The 12469-nt window shown below is 31.6% G+C and overlaps 1 long non-coding RNA gene across 1 annotated transcript in view; it reads left to right on the top strand.

Annotated features, from left to right (window-relative positions):
- Window positions 1-3476, top strand: part of LOC143070678 (uncharacterized) — a 39453-nt gene extending 35977 nt beyond the window's left edge. The window contains exon 3 of the long non-coding RNA XR_012976640.1: window positions 2157-3476. This is a non-coding gene — a long non-coding RNA (uncharacterized LOC143070678). The remainder of the gene's footprint in view (window positions 1-2156) is intronic.
- Window positions 3477-12469: the final 8993 nt, after the last annotated feature.

The raw sequence follows: 12469 nt of genomic DNA, 5'->3' as shown, positions 1-12469 counted from the left end.
CAAGATGTTCAAGGACAATCAATTCCTCGTTGACCTATCAACTGCACTTTTCCATTTTGAAGCTTTTGAAGTTCGTTACTTTTTGTAACGATTCTTTGATCAAGGATGTTGTCCTATATACCTTTAAGCTCAGACATAATTGATCTCCGGAAAAAATCAGAGACGATTTTCTCATTATATTTTTATTTATGGGTCTGTAAAATTCACTTTTAGATTAGTTCTCTTTGGACGACTTCATATTCGTTTATTTCAGCTAAATCTTCACCAACATTACATTCAAGCTTTATCTTCACCGAAATTGGATTTGGATTCCAGCTTTAAAAAAAAATCGTAATCCAATGCTTCAATCTTTATCCCCTCGACTTCAGTTTTGACTACACAGGGAAAATATTATGAGGGGCTTTCTTCTGTACAAATCAAATATTGAACACTGCTGCATCCATTCTAGATCGGGATGCTGGAGGGACAAATCTTCTCAGGTGTCTGGTAACCAAATTGTATAAAACCACACATCTATTTTGATAGTATTTGATCGACACTGCAGTAGTTCTGGTAACCGATAACACCACAGTTGTCAATTATCTGAAGAATCAGAGGGGAACTCATTGTTACTCCTTGTAGAAAATAACCAGAAACAGTGTATAAAGTTCTTGTTACCTCAACTACTAAAAGCTATAGATCGTCAATTCTAGAAATTTAAGTGCATGTATTTCGAGCGGGTCAGATTGTATATATGATAAGTTTATATCTCTTTATTCTAGCATATCTACCGTGAAAGGTGATATACATGGTCGCTGAATCCTCCTTGGGGTTTAAATTGAGTTCTGTCAGCCCTTCATTCTACTCATTTTGAATCAGCAGATCAATATGGATATCCTATTTCTATCTTAAACATGCTTTGTTTTATTAGTTTTAGCTTCTGTTTGATGGTCTTGAAATTCCTACGGTTTTAGTTTTAATAGGACTGGACTTTATTTAAGCATGCCTCTTTAGAAGAATTATTGTCCACAGAGTCCTCTTGTATAATGAGAACTCATCTACTAGTATTTCACATTACTAACCCTCTATGTTTTCCGATGCATGAATGGTTTCTCTCTGAGGCCTATAGGTGAATCGTGGTTACAGCGCAGTAACGGCGCAAAGGGTAACTGTGTATCTCCCTTTTCTGTGTCTTTGGAAAAAATGCAATGAGGGAGGTTCGAGATTACTTATGCGCTAAACCGGTTATATATTTCACTTTCAGTTCGACGAATCCGTTTGTTGTTATGACGCAATATGATAACACTCTTAATTTATGATGGCAGGCATAAATTAAAAAGAAAAACACTTCAGTTAACTGTAAATATGAATAAATTAATAAACGAACTATGACGAACCTATATATAATTGAGAAATGAATAGACTAGAAACAAAAAAGAATAACGAACAATATTTTATATGTCTACAGATCCTCAAAGTTTATTAATTATGCAGGAATGCTTAGCATTTATTTATACATTGTATTGTAATGTCTGATACTACAAACACAGGGATACAAATTGAAATGTTTAGATACTTTTTCAACCATAACAAAAACCGATCTTCATATTTTACACAACAAAAGAAAACGAATAGTTGAAGTGTTTTTATCTCCTATACATTTCTAGGAATATGATTAGTTAAAATAAACCGCGTGGAAACCATGTATATTTAATATTTGATTAGAAAGCGGCCTTACTTCACTGGTTAGTAGTGGTGTTACGTCCCTTTATGAAAACAACACGATCTTAAGGATCAACAGACGAAAAAATTGATAAACTATTGAAACAATTTGTTACACAGCTATCACCCCATGAATTTACTGACTACAATATTTATCGTCTTAGATTACTAGTACACTATGTAACTAATAATATTTTGTCAGAAAATTACTAATAAATGAGCAGATGTGGCTCAACTAGACCGAAAGAATATATGTACTCTTCCTGTGTTACTTAGGAACCATTTGTATTAAGCTATATCACTATGTATTACAGTAATTGTTTTACCTGGCTGCTCAAACAATAACTACGTGGAAGACATCAAATTAATATTTGAAATACTTGAAAATATACGTCAAATAAACAAATGTGTGTTAAAGTTAAATCGTCAATAACGTGTTTTCTCTCAATTTACAGGGGCAGTTGTACGTGAAACAAGACAGGAATCTCAGTCTAATTGTGCAGATAAAAAATATTTTAATATAACTGTATTTTTAACTTGTTTTGCTGTTATTGTGCATCTTTGATTTTTATAATATTTTGAAACAATTGTTGGTGTAAGAAAGACGGGTGACTACATTGATGGAGTCTAAATTATATATAAAGGTTAATGATACCCTCTAATGCCTTATGTTGTCAGAATGTTGCAGAAACCTTCGGAATCCTTTCACCTTCTTTTAGTGACAATTTCAATTTCAATTGAACCAACCTTGTGCTTGTCATCCTGATGGACTTGCTTTACTGAACTTACAAAATAGATGCATTGTTTAATTTGTGTTCGTCCTACATATGTATCCGACTGTTTGTCAATAGACGTGAAACCAACTCAACAAACGAATTATTTTTGGTACACAAAAATTGTTAACTAATTTTTATCTTTTTCGATTTTTTTTAGTAGGGTTTCCTCCATAAAATGATTCAATAATTATCAAAGGTACTAGGATTATAATTTAATACGTTTCTGTTGTTTACGTATATAACACCATTACACGGTTAGACGCGTCCATAAAGTGGTCGAAAAGAAATATTCCCTTTAATTTGACAGCTGTAGGAAATTAGCCCTGCGTTTCATTGCATAACAATTTTTCTAAGTCATAAACACAAAGCTTTTGTGTTTAAAGCACCATTTTTGGGGGTGTTTCTGTAATACTTTTTTATTCTTGAGGAGTTTGAAATGTTTTTTTGAAAACAGGACTAAAGCTTGTTAACAAGGGGAAAAGGCGGGAGAATTTGATTGATTAACTTTCAGTGATGGTTATTATCTTATATGCAATGAAATGTTGTGTAAATATTGTTAGTTGTACTGGGTAGGATAAAGCTTTTCTCTGCCAAGTATTTCTTTATTTAAAACAAAGATATATTCTGCACAATATTTTTTACAAATTTAACAAAGACCAGTAAGAGAAATCAGTGGTGGTATTACTCAATTACGAATTAGTGATATATCATATAGCATCATAATTTTAGCGGTAACAATAACGATTTCAAATCGACAATTTATGTTTCAAATGATCTTTGGTACATACCAATTTACGTTGAATTTCAACATGACTTGTAATGTTTGTGGTTGCTGTTTTGTAAATAGCTGTGTTAATGAAAATATTTGTCATTCATTTGTATAGTAAATCATTTTCTTTACTTTCTATGAACCATATATATAATTATTTGCATCATTTTTATTTGTCAATGTTATTTACATGGTCATGTATATGTTTGAATAAAACTGTATATTGGAAGTTCAAGACAACTATTACTATGTATTGTGTGATATTGATATACTATTATGCACAATTCAATTCTTCTCGCAACCATTCAATTTGACGGAAAGCGAATACAGTATCATATAGAGCATCTGCCAATTGCTCAAATTCTTATGTTTTCAAAAAAGCGAAAGGGAAAAATAAGTACATCTAAATAAAAGATGTAATACTGCTTAAGATTCTGTGAAAAAAGTTAACTCCATGGAAAATTCAAAAAGGAAAGTCCCCAATCAAATGGCAAAATCAAAAGTTCAAACACATAAAAAAAAACGAATGGATAACAGCTGTCATATTCCTGACTTGGTACAAGCATTTTCGTGCGTAGAAAATGGTGGAATTGAACCTGGTTTCATAGCTAGCTAAACCTCTCATTTGTATGACAGTCACATCAAATTCCATTACATTGTCACCGATGCGTGAACAAAACAAACAGACACAATAGGTACAAATGTCAAAAATAGGGGTACAGCAGTCAACATTGTGTTATCATCTTAATCACTATAAAAACAACAAATGTAACAAAGAAGCACAAAAAGGCATACATCAAATTTAACATCCTCATTTTGTTTATATTATACGATTTTATTTATCTATGTAAAATGCACCCATAAAGGATGGAGGGTTTTAAGTACTGGTGTAAAATTGCGCGTTTGAAATTCGCACAGGTAGACATGAAATAATTTTGTCGTTCAAAGTATGACGGTATACATAAATACAGACACGTAAAATAGACAAAAAACAGATAATAAGTAAAATAATAGTCTGGTTTAAAGTATGACGCGTAAGTTGACTTAAATTGACTGTTTCATTAGTTCGAGTAACTAACTAAGGCAACCTTCTCTGGCTCTAGGTAAAATATCAGTCCGTACCATTCCTAATCCACGTGTCCTTTACGATATCTACGTCAAAGAAAACTTAAGCAAAAGCTGTTGACACTTAGATGGTAAAATTTTTCGGAACTTGCATGCTTCTGTCCGAAGTAAATTCAATAAAAGATGGAGATGCTCTCCACTTTCAGTTCTCATACAGTTGAAATCATACTTAACCAAAACTAGAAATTACTGAATGTAGAACATAGTCAGTTTATGAAAATAACTTATCAAAGATACTATCCTTAACGCTAAATCTACACAATGTTCATCAGTGATGCTAAAATTCAAATAATTGGGATGCTAAATAAAAAAAAATATGAAAGTGTTCAAAATCCGGCAAAGGTTGTCTTTGACTGTGGTAAAATAAACAAAACAAAATAAAAGAAAAAGCGAGTACTGCTCAGTTTAGTTATGAAAACAATGCCGACACAATATTAATCTACAAGAGGGTGAAAGGATTAGTAATAAAATTTGGACTATCAAAATATGTTTCTTTATCCATTCTAACAATAGATGTATGTCTAATGAAAGGTCATTGTTTTCCACACATATTAGCAATAATAGTATATGTGCTTCATGAGAATATATGCTGTTTGTTAATTTATTGTGTTCATATGCTACTTGATGTTGTGGTTGCTTGTCTTTTTGTGTTGATGCAAATATCAACTTCGATTTGTGTCTTTTTTTAAGGTTCATTTTCTTCCGATTGTCCTATTAGTCTCGGTTGAAGTAGGATTTTCATTAAAGCAGAAGGGCATACTGTTAGAAAAAAAAACCGCAGGTTCAAATAAAGGGTACAATAAAAAAAAAAACACCGACAGAAAAAATACTGAAAACTCAAATCTTTGGCGATAAGGAGGATACGTACGTATACCTATTCCTTTCCCAAGTATGAAGTGCTCCTTACTAGGAAGATGTATTTACAAAGCTAGTCATAAAACCAGGGTCAATCCACTTTTTTCTTCATAAGAACATGCCTGTACCAAGTCAGGAATTTGATAGTTGTTATCCATTCGTTTGATGTGTTTGAGCTTTTGATTTTGCCATTTGATAAGGAACTTGAATTTTCCTCGGAGTTCATTATTTTTGTGATTTTACATTTTACAGAGTTTTCTTTAAAAGATAATCAGGATAATTGACGATTGGTGTCAATGTCAATGAAACCTATTACACTTGTCGTACCATAAGATGCATCGTATGTAACTGAAATCAGAAACAGAAGAATTCACAAAATAAAGTTACATTCTGTCAAACATAAACACGATAAAGTGATCTCTTAGCTTTGGACACTATGATGCTAATATGCACCAAAAGTAAACCAAGATACGTAATTACAATGATTCTACAATCATGTTTTTTCAATACAAAATGAATTTCCATTGCAGAGAACTTGTTGCTTAACAAACATATCGTATTAACACAACGATCATGTTTACACAAACTAATTAGCAAAGGCTTCAGATCACTAGAAGGCAAGGAAAAAGGATACAAAACCGATAAAATGTTTTAGCATGAAATGATAAATTGGCTGTCATTTAAGATAAATGTGCTTAGTAATTTATTGGGTTTATGACTTGGATGGTCAGAACTATTCAAAATCAATGTCAAAATCAGTCGATATATATATGGTCAGCATATTTCTCAAAAATGGATTCCTGAGTATGTGATGTTAATTTGGAATCGAGAAAAGAGATTTCCTTTGAGTGCCTCTAACATGAAGGATTAAAATCCAAAAGTTGGTATAAACGCAAATTTAAATACTCGATGAGTTTTAAAAACTGATTACACAGAAATTAAACAAATATTTCTCTTATATCAATAAATTCATAGACAACAACTGTTTAGTGTCTTTAAATATCAGCTGTTTGTGTACGAGGCTAAGAAAAATGTGTAATACGAGCTCCAACGAGCCTTTTCTCCTGTTTTGAGTCGAGTACAAATACAGCTGATATTTAAAGACACTAAACAGTTATTGACTTTATCCTGCAATTAATTTTGTGCATCCCAATTGTTGAATTTTTGTTGTTGAGAGAAATCGACATGACTTAGATAAAGGCAAAAGTAGTATACCAGTGTTCAAAATTCATAAATTAGATGAAGATTCCTGTTTACAACTTAAACTGAGGGAAACAAATCAACTATCCATAACACTGAAGTGCAACAAAAACAAACGCCAACATACATATAACAAAATATTTGCTAAGACCTGCCATATTCCTGACTTGGTACAGGATATTTTAAGAACAAATGGTGAGTTAAACCTGGTTTAATGTATATTCAAACCTCCCGCTTTATGATAATGTTAAAAAAATAACGCTAAATGACAACACTAAGTGAAAGAAACAAACACACGCAAGAACACTCATCACAGAGAACCACACAAGTAAATAAGATAATAGTCAACACAACATGCAAACCGAACATATTCCACCAGCGACATACACCACAGGGTATTAAAAACTGTGACGCGCTTACGTAACTAACATGCTATCTCGAACTTTATAAAATATTTTCATAATACTCGTCCAAACAATTTTCATGACAATGATGTTATGGAAAGGCAATTTTATATTAAAAGTGGGTCGCCATGAGGAACCCAAATCGAACTGTGACAAAACCAGGAGACTATATACGTCTAGTTTACATATATAGCTTTTTGTTGTCTGTACGCATGTATAAGTATAGTGGGAAGCTCGATTGCAGGATAAAGAAGGTTATGTAGTTAGTGTTAAAACATGGTAGTTGAAAGCGGTTCTGGTACGGTATTCCTTCGTATTTTTTTTGTCTGTGTTAAATTTTGAATTGAAGGACAGCCTTTAATCTTATCAAGGCCAGCTAAAGGACGCCTCCGGGTGCGAGAATATCTCGTTGCATTGAAGACCTGTTGGTGGCCTTCTGCTGTTGTCTGCTCTGTGGTCGGGTTGTTGTCTCTTTGTCACATTCCCCATTTCCATTCTCAATTTTGTTGAATTGCTGTAAAACTGTATATTTAAGCAATTATCAGAACAATCACATTCCTCCAGTGTTAAACAAAGAACAAACCAAAATATTTCAATACTGAGAAAACAATAATTAAGAAAGAGATAAGGCCAATTTTCCCTGAATTATTCAAACCAAGGTACTTTTCAAAAAGTGTTTTAATCTAACTAAGATTCAAGTATAACATCTCCAAATTTTTCATTTGATGTTCCATTACAATAACATGGATTGCATAAACATAAAGTCAAATCATTAACACCTGGGGATATCTGAAAACGACAATTGATATTTTTTTCAATAATTCATTTTTATTCCAGAATTTTATTCGTATCCATAAAACTGAGGGTTTTTTTCTGAAATAATTTACATTTTGTCTTTCGAATCTTAAAGAATCTTAAATTTTGGTTAAACACATCATTGAAAACAATATTTAATAACAAAAAAGTAAGATATTATGAAATTATCTAGAAATGATATTCGATTTCGAGTAGAGTTTGAAGACTTTTTTTTTTTACATTTTCACCGATTGATTTGACCACACATTGTTTTCAAAAGAATGAAGTTTGATGCGAATGTCAGACAAATGAGATGTTTAGCTAACTATAAAACCAGGTTGAATCCATCATTTTCTTCAGAAGGAAATACCTGTACCAAATCAGGAATATAAACGTTGTTTTCCATTCGTTTGATGTTTTAGCTATTGATTTTAGTATTTGATAAATGGCTTTCTATTTTGAATATTCTTTGCAGTTCGGAATTTAACTTTTTAGATTCACAATGTGTCATCCTGTAGAGGATAAAAAATACTGGACAAATTGGCTCCATCTCTGTTGATATATATCAAGGGTATAGATACGCATCATGAACGGACCAGTCTAAGAGTTGTATGGGATTATCAAAATAAACCACAAAAACATGTACAATGACATAAAGAGACCGTTAGGGGTTCTTATCGCATTAGAATATTAAATCAATCCTACCTTTATATAAAATTAAAATGCCCTTCGTGAATAGGACGACGTTCATATTCTTAGATGAGAATCGATAACAAAGTTACTCGTTTATTATTGAATCAAATTATGTGAATTATTCGACACACATTAGTAAACATTGTCATAAAAAATATAAAAATCTAAATACAATCGCATCAATGTCAATATGAAATCTTCTAAGTAATTTACGAGATGTATATCTAAAGTTTCCAACTTGTGAACCATACAGTTAAATACTAAATATAGTTGCACAACTACACCACACAGATTCGAAAGAAGTTGATCTGGGTCGATTCATTATATGGGTTGTAAAGAGAATTATCTTGATGATACTAACTATTGAGGAAACAACCAAGTTCTTCTTAAATCTATTCTCTTCTTACTTAGGGAGCTACCATTTGATTTTTATGGGGGGGCTAGGATGAAAAATTTTGTCCTGCATTTTTTTTTAGTTGTAATCTCTGTCCTGCCTTTTTATTTTTCACTCTATTCGGTCCTGCTTTTTTTTTTAGTTTATCCTGACTTTTTTTACATAAATTGTCATCCTGACTTTTTTTTTTTTGCAAGTGTCTCATCCTGCCTTTTTTTTTTTTATTAAAACTCCTGTCCTGCCTATTTTTTTCAAATTTCATCCTAGCCCCCCCCCCCCCCCATAAAAATCAAATGGTAGCTCCCTTATCTGGTACTCAAATACAAAATGAACAACAGAACTACTCTTTTTTTTCTAAAACCCTCAGCACAACTCATCATTTATTCCATATAAAACATTTTTGTTGAATGTTTAATATATTTTCAAAAGTACCTTTTTTTGTTATATCTAATAAAATCTCATTAAAAATGAACAAAACTAATTGTGACGTACACGTTTATGAGACAGAAATCATATGCCTAAAACCACCAAAACATATGTTGATGACTTAGGACATGTAAAAACTAATTCAACAGAACCACAACTAATATTTTAGATTACCCGGCCTTCCGAAATGAGTGCTATGACAGCAAATCATCGAGTGTAACAAGAAGATTGTTTCAAAGATAATTTCCAAAACTTCAGGCAAGTAGATTTGATATTCCATATTTCTCAATCGCAGTAAAACTAATTTCTCCAGCACTTTTTAGTTTTGAATATGTTTTTTATGTTCTGACTTTTTTTTTAAATATGCATATTTGCTTCTTGAACATGGCTAGACTAATCCAAAAAAGGGCATTTTAAAAGTGTTATTTTCATTTTTGAATAAAGTTTATCTAGGAACACGTGTTGAGCGTCATGACATAAGATCTTTTAAAACGGGCCATCATCATTACTAATAAATCATCATGTTTCTAATACTTTTAGATTTATATTTTCATTTTATAATAGTTGAGTTGAATAAACACGTTAGTGCTGCACATTGTAACAAAATGTTTTGCTTTCTGATAATTATTCTGACGTAATCTAAACATTATAGCCTACATAACCGGACCATTTTGCTTCCCCAAAAGGACAATACCAATCTAAGTTTGTCTAATATTGGATATATGATCATCATATAGACACCGAAATGATTATAAAGAACTATAATTGTTTTCTAAATGAAATAAAATGATGGCTTATGTCTCTGCGAATTGTATGTCATAGTCTGTTCTCCTAACGCTGACTTTTTATGTAGTTATAATAATTAAGCGATTTGTAAGAGTGCACATGCTGGTTGAATGATAATAATAGACTTTTATGTTGAAAGTCTTTATAAGATCAAGGTCTTAATATACAGGAATAGCAGAAATCTACGATTAGCAAGATTGGTGGATTTGGGTCGTTTTCTGCTCCATGGTCGGATTATTGTCTATCGTAAACGCCTTTTTACACATTTTTCGTTTCCATTCTCAAATCTATCCTATAAAGCTACTATACGATATGGGTTTAATTAACTGACGAAGGCCATACAGTTACTTAAAGCTGCTTTCAACCATGTTCTAAATGTTCCTTTAGTAATGGTGACATGTTCTGTCATTGCCAATCATACCACATACCCCGTCTTATCATTTGTAAATTATTGTATTTTATTCTAAGTTAAACAGAGCCATATAAATAAGTAAATATACATATATTTATGTATATTTATGGCTCTGGTTAAACCATTTATGAAGGAAAAGAAAGCGTTTCATACATTATAATAGCCAATTAATTCAGTTTTTTCCAGTTGATGCTCTTCCTATCTCGGAGATAGTGAGAATGGCGCATTCCAAAAGCAGATTCTATGAGAATGCAATCGTAATCTAAAGTTCATTGTATTAAATAGATGCACGTTCAGCTACGTTATGACAATAAACTTAAATTATGTCTGAAAATGAGTTCTTGGAAATGTCATATTTATTGATCCTTTCCTGTTTTTAATAAAATAGTACAAGCTTCCAGCATCGTTTCCACCATATACCCACAGGTATATAGCCTGAACCTGACATGTTAATTGTCATACAAGTACCTGTTCAAAGCTAACAATCTTTATCGTTTTGTGAAGAAATTATTGACTTTTTATTTAATATTGTTTCGGTTCAATGAATTTTAATTCAGTTGGAGAGCTTGGGATAAAATAAAATGACAAGGCATTTCTATAAACAGCAGTTTATTTTCATTTTATACAAGAATACTGTTGTATTTAGACATATGTTAGTTTCGATTATTTTAGTCATCAACAAGTTTCTTTTTGACGGCGAATGTAAATTTATATCATCCGTTGATGGTAAAACGTGTCTTGAAAGGTGCTAACTTTCTAATGTATTGTGCGCACACATTATTCGTATATTTAGTTTTAAGGAATTAATAACAGAAACTAGGTTTTGATGAAAAAATCTATGATTTTAACTGGCCGTATCAAGTGGAATTCATTGGTGTATTCTGTATGCTGTTTTATGCAATGTTAAAGTGCGACGAAATGGAATTGTTCTCCTTTATGATTGTGTATTGAAATCGTGATAAAATAGCCTTTAAAAAAGTTATACAAGTTTTTTCTTTATATTTATATCATATTTTTGAGAAGTTTAGCTAGCTATAAAACCAGGTTCAATCCACCATTTTCTACATTTGAAAATGCCTGTACCAAGTCAGGAATATGACAGTTCTTGTCCATTCGTTTTTGATGCGTTTTGTTATTTGATTTTGCCATGTGATTATAGACTTTCCGAAATGATTTTCCTCTGAGTTCAGTATTTTTGTGATTTTACTTTTTGTTACGAAAAAGAGCCAAAAGAACCAGTTAAAATGCCACTAGTCACTTGGGGAGTTGTCTTATTGACAATCTACAATCATACAGCTACTGCTGAACTTTTTTTTTTTACCAAATATGAATAGAAACCATTTAATCCCATTAAAAAATGTGATTGTGTATTGATAAAACACTCAGCTGAACGTGCATCTATTTAATACAATGCGCTTTAGATTACGATTGCATTCTCATACTGTATTTAATATCGGTTATAAGCACGTGATAACAACTATGAATATAATTAACTTCAATTATAAAAACGTGAATTTCATATTATTTAGGGTTTTGTAATTCCTTCAGCCCTAAACCAAGTTAATACAAAACGTCGTTTACACTATATCACATGAATTATTATGTATCAGCATGACTGTATAAACAAGATTGTGTAACAGGCTACTTACTATCTGTTTAATTGCAATACTCATATAAGAAGTCCTTATATCAGTACTGAACGAATAACAATGAGATGAAGAACAACGATCAAGAGTTGTTGACGTATTTTCTAAACTATGTTAAAAATTAATGTAGAGTTGTCTCTCTTTGTCTGTTGTTAATAACAAAATTAAAACACTACAGACTTTGTGTATATTATACTCATTTGTGTAGAGGTTTCATCCTCTGTATTTCATTTACAACTTATACAAAAACAATCCTTTGAATTAAACATACATTTTATGACACCAACTTGTATTTACATTTTCATTACTAGAATATACATTTTTACTTAGTGGCATTACTTTGGCTACAGAGTATTCTATAATATTTTGTTGAGGCGTCAGGGTGACTACCGATTGGACTACTTATTTGGCATCTTTTATTTTTCTTTTAAAAAAATTTACTAATTTGTGTAACACCTGCTTTGTAGTCGACAGCAAATTAACAAGT

This window comes from Mytilus galloprovincialis, chromosome 4, assembly GCF_965363235.1.
Source record: "Mytilus galloprovincialis chromosome 4, xbMytGall1.hap1.1, whole genome shotgun sequence".
Taxonomy (NCBI): Eukaryota; Metazoa; Mollusca; class Bivalvia; order Mytilida; family Mytilidae; genus Mytilus; species Mytilus galloprovincialis.
This window is presented reverse-complemented; position numbering and strand designations above follow the sequence as displayed.